Source organism: Marmota marmota, unplaced genomic scaffold (assembly GCF_001458135.2).
Source record: "Marmota marmota marmota unplaced genomic scaffold, marMar, whole genome shotgun sequence".
Classification (NCBI taxonomy): Eukaryota; Metazoa; Chordata; class Mammalia; order Rodentia; family Sciuridae; genus Marmota; species Marmota marmota.
In genome coordinates this window covers 24,260,429-24,266,326 of record NW_025999932.1, presented here as the reverse complement: position 1 = coordinate 24,266,326, position 5,898 = coordinate 24,260,429, and positions in this window count along the sequence as shown.

The following is a 5,898-nucleotide window of genomic DNA, read 5'->3' as shown; positions in this document are numbered from 1 at the left end:
ACAGCGGCCGGGCAGCGAGCCGACCGCGCGGGAGGCGGCGCGGGACGACAGAGGTGCGCACCCCCTCCTGGCGGCCCGGAGATGTACAAGCCGAGCCCCGGGCGCCTCCTCCCGACCCGCGCCCCTCGCCCCGCGCCACAGACCGCAGCCCCGCCGCCGGGAGCCTCGGCGCCCTCTGCTGGCCACTCTGCGCTCGCTCCTGCGCGCGCGCCCTCCAGCTCCCGGAGAGGGGTGGGCGCGGCACCGGCCGCTGTCCCTGGCCAGCGCTGTCCCCAAGCTTCGGGAGACACCAGGGAAAAGAAAGAGTAAGACTGAGTTGGTGTCCACGGGGCGGGGGGCTTAGAGGAGTGGGATCTGCGGTTTTCCGCTTAGGACAGAAGAGGAGCAGCTTCTCATTACATGTCCAGGGTTCCTAATTTACAGGAGCCCAAAGCCGTCTCTGAAAGGGCTTGCAGAATAGGCAGGCGTTTCTCTAAAAGCAGGCTTATTTCTGCATTTCGGAAGCACCAAATGTGCCTATGCACTGTTGGAAGGGTTCCAGCAAGCCTTGACCACACTTATAGTAAATAGATAAATTAATGACTATTATTATTATTAGAGAGCCAGTTCTACCTGAAATGTTGTGGTTCCCCTAAGCAGTGCAGCTTATAAGGTTTGAAAAAGCAAGCGAGACTGGAGCCTCTGGGTTCAAAACACAATGGAATAAAAATTCACAATGATAAAGATGGAATGATGGTGCCCATCTTTGCACAAGTTAAGTTGGTTTTTGTTTGTGGTTGTCGTTTAGGGGGTGTCTTTTTTTTTAGATTATTGAGCAATATCTTATACCAGTTCTTTTTCTCAATAAACTGGATTACATGGTAAAGGGAAATCATGAAATAGTACTTTTTTCACACTACTGTCTTTTCCAATTATTCTATCCTATTTCCCTTTTCCTCTGGAAGTAGATTTTCTAGCTTTTCCTGTCTCTCAGGTGTTAATAAACATTCTGATTTGCTGGTATTGCAAAGTCTGGCCCAATCCACATCAACTTTAATCTTGCTCCATTTAGCCTTCTCCAGTTTCCTCCCACCATTCACCAGCCTGACCCAAGCCCAGAAGCCCATGTGGAGAAGCCACCCCCCTTGCTAACTTTTGCTTCCCATTTCTGTGTCCCCTCCACTGGTGAAGCCTGTATCCAGGTGGCGGTGGAGCTCAGTCCTGCCCCTGCAGCCTCCTCTTCAGCTTCCTCTCTGTTGGTCCAGCTCAAAAACACCCACTGCAGGGCACAGTGCCCTGGTAGGCAGACCAGAAGCCTTCCTTTACATCTGCTCTGGCCCACATTTTGGCCATCAAACTCTATAAGTGCACGCTGAAGACACTGCAGCCCACTGTCTTTTATCTCTGGTCACATACAACTCTGGCCTCTGTCCTTGAACTTTCTCAAGCAGCTCTGGGCTCAAGTGTCCCCACACTCTGAGTGACACATACCAGGTTCTCCAAGGAGCTCTCCTAAAGCATGTCTTCCTTCACATAAAGCAGGTGAACTCTCCCTCCTCTCCCTGACATCCTGTCAATCTCACTCCCATCCTTCTCTTTGATCTATTCAGTTTGAGTTGAGGTGACAGAAACCTCATTAGCAAATTCTACAGTGATGGCCCAGTGCCTCAACTTCTAGGTGGAAATGCTTATGAAGGTGACTCCCACAGGTCTCAGATCACAAGCGCATAACTAACTGCCTCTAATTGTCACACCTTGGGATCCAACATGGTATTCATACAGGATCTCATGTACCCCAGCTGTTCCCAGCCCATACTGAGCATGGTGGGGACATGAGAGTTGCACCATTTCTGCCTGATGCAAGTTCCCAGAACTCCCATCATCCCTCAGGGCTCCCCTGTGACTGAGTCACCCTGGAGCTCTTCCTCCCTCATCATTCCCCCACCCTCTTTTCATTCACATGTCAGACTTATGCACCCTCTCCCTCCCGCACATTTTTTTTTCTAATATAGGTTTATCCAATACAGTTCTTCTACGTCTGGAAAATTGATTCTAGGACCCACTGTACATACCAAAATATGAGGATGTTCAAGTCCCTTAGATAAAATTGTATAGCCTTTGCACAGAACTCTTACACATCCTCCAATAGACTTTCCAACGTCTCTAGATGCCTTATAATACCTAACACAGTGTGAATGCTATGGAAATAGTTGTTGTGCTGTATTATTTAGAAAATAATTGCAAGAAAAAAATTGTAGATATTCAGTACAAATGCAACCACTGTAGGCCTAATGACATTTGTGATCAGTGATAAGACTGCAGATATGAATAGCCAACTACATATCTTTTGCACATTTAAGTCCTGGGCATCTGCTTCTCAGAGGTCCCAAAACCAGCACTATCAATTATGGTGCCCAGAACTATTTTCAATATAAGTGCCACTTTAACATTTACTGTATTTAACATTCAGCTATATTTAGAAACTACAGGAAGAAGCATAGAATGTTGTTCCGTGGAGAAAAACTGGAATCAGCAGGTATCTTAGTGGAGGTCCTCTCCCAAACCCCCAAGCACAGCCTGATAAAATACCTCAAATGCAGATACTTTACTTTGGAAGGTTATCTGAGGAAACAGGAGTAACAGAACTGAGATTTCTGAGACAGGAAAGCATGAGGAGGTAATATAAAGGCCATTCCCATTGGCAACAGGTTCACAGGTGAACAATACCACCGTGATCTCTGAGAAGCTAGGAAAGTCCTCCCCGTATGGTTATTTCAAAGTCATGAGCCTGAGCATTTACCCTCTAGCTCCTATTCTTTGGTGATTGGAATTGCCTTGGGGCTTTAAGTCCCAAAGCTTTAGAAAAACAGAGAGACCCTTTGACAGCATCCTTGAGGTAGGATGCAGTAAACTCAAGCCCAGCTCCGGAGGTATACCCATCAGAACCTGGCAGAGAGTAGACAAAGAGAATGTGGTACAGAGCATCGAAGGTATGCATGAGGGGCTGAGAGTTAGGAGGCCCTGAGTTTGGTCCCTAGCACTACAAGGAAAGTCATGAATGACACCTGGGCAGAAGACTGGCTGACCAAACAGCAGAAAAGTTATTGAGTCCATATCTGTGGAAAGGGTCAGAAACCAGGATTAGATAGAGGGAGAGATTGAACTGTGACTTAATCTGATAGCCTCAGCCAAGTCCCTGGGGAGCTCTGGAAAATATATGGAGCAGGGTGCTAAAGCCTGTTCCTACCAGTTCACAAGTTCCAATTGTTACTTTTAGGAATTTCGTGGGCCAGTTGTTAAACAGAGTCATATTAGAGATTATATAAACCTACAATTATATATATATATGTATATATATGCATATATATATGTATGTATGCATATATATATAAAACATTGAAAATAAACACTCAGAATTCATCACTTCTCAATTACCGCATGACTGGTAAAGTAGGTTCTTGAGTTTATTTACAGCTAGCATATGTGCATCATAGAAATTCCACATGGTATGTTCTGTCTATTCCCAGCCATAAATTCAGTGATGTCATTTTGAAATGATATCATTTATAGGTTGAAATCACAGAAACTGGCAGCTCTACAGACCAGGGTGTTTTCCCTCAGAGGCAGTGATTAAGCACTTCCCACTGCATAGATGACATGAGCAGAGCTGTCCCAGGCTGGACTGAATGGCTAGATATCTGCCCTCCTGGAGCTGTGATTGGATATTGACTACCTGGGGAAGGTAGGAGTCTCTTAGTGAGGGGCCCTCTGCAGTCCAGGCAGGCATTGAAGGAGTCACAATCCATTTCCTCACAATATTACCAACGGCTGGGGTGACAGATACTTGAAAGGATCTCTAGGTTGAACTTCTGTGTACCTTCCACAACCAGCATAAAATTGTAGGTTTCCTTTTTTTTAAATTTAATATCTTACCCCATCAAAATACCAATGACATTCTTCACAGAACTAGGGAAAAAAAAATTCATTCGGAAGAATAAAAGACCCAGAACAGCCAAAGCAATTCTAAGCTAAAACAGCATTGTTGGAGGTATCACACTACCTGACTTCAAATTATACTACAGAGCTATAGTAAAAAAAAACTGCATGGTACTGGCATTAAAAGAGACACATAGGCCAATAGTACAGAATAGAAGACTCAGAGACAAGCCCACACATCTACAATCATATGATCTTTGATAAAGATGACAAAAATGCACATTGAAGGAAAAACAGCCTTTTTAACACATGCTGGAAAAACTGGTTATCCATATGAAGAAGAATGAAACCAAACCCTTATCTCTCACCCTGCACAAAAAAATCGACTCAAAATGGATCAAAGACCTAAGAATTAGAACAGAAGCTAGACACTCCTAGAAGAAAATATAGGGTCAACACACTAGCATAGAGGCACAGGTAATGACTTCCTCAATAGGACACTTAAAGCTCAGAGTATAATGCTAGGAGTTAATAGATGGGATGACATCAAATTTAAAAGCTTCTGCATAGCAAAGGAAACGATTAGGGATGTGAATAAAGGACCTACAGAATGGGAGAAAAATCTTTGCTAGCTACTCTTCTAGCAGAGAAATCATGTCTAATATATACATGAAGAACTCAAAAAACTTTACACCAAAAAATCCGATAACCCAATTAATAAATGGGCAAAAGATCTAAACAGACACTTTTCAAAAGAAGAAATACAAATGGCAAAAAATACATGAAAAAAAATGTTCAACATCACTAGCAATTAGGGAAATGCAAAGCAAAACTACGCTGAGATTTCATCTCGTGCCAGTCAGAATGGCAGTCATCAAGAATACAAACAATAATAAATGCTGAAGAGGATGTGGAGAAAAAGGGATACTTTCACACTATTGGTGAGATCGTAAATTGTTACAACCACTTTAGAAATCACTAATCAAAAAATTAGAAATGGAACCACCACGTGACCCAGCTACACCACTCCTTGGTATTCAACCTAAAGAACTAATGTCATCATACTATACTGATACATGTTTTTCCATGTTTATAGTGGCATAATTCACAATAGCAAAACTATGGAACCAGCCTAGGTGTCCATCAAAAATGAATGGATATAAAAGAGAATAAAATTATGGCATTTGTAGGTAAATGGATGGAGTTAGAGAATATCATGCTAAGTGAAGGAAGCCAATCCCAAAAAACCAAAGGCTGAATATTCTCTCTGATAAGTGGATGCTGATTCATAATGGGGACGAGTGGGGTAGGGGGGTCATGGGAAAAATGAAGGAACTGTGATTGGACAAAGGGGAGGGAGTGGAGGGGAGGAGGAATGGGGACATGAGAGATGGTGGAATGAGATAGACATCATCACCCTAGGTACATGTATGACTGCACATATGATGCGACACTACTGCATGTACAACCAGAGAAATGAAAAGCTGTGCTGCAACTGTGTACAATGAATCAAAATGCATTCTGCAGACATATATACCTAATTAGAATAAATACATTTTTTAAAAAATGAATTGATAAAGAAAATGTGGTGCATAAACACTATGGAGTTGTAGTCATCCATAAAGAAGAATGAAATCATGTCATTTGCAGGAAAATGAATGGAACTAGAGATGATTATGTCAAGCAAAATAATCAAATTCAGAAGGTCAAGGACATGTGTTCTCACTCACATGTGGAAGCTAGAGAGGAAAAAGGGAAAGAAAAGTGGAAGTGGATCTCATGGAAATCAAAGGGAGATCAGTAAAGGAGAGGAAGCGAGGGGTGGGAAGGAGGGAGGGAGGGAGGGGGAGAAGTGCTGGGGAATCATATTGACCAAATTATATCATTTTATTGTGTGTATGTATGAATATGCAACAATTAATTCCACCTCAACTATAATGCACCAATACAAATGTGGAAAAAATTAAAAATAAAAATGTAATG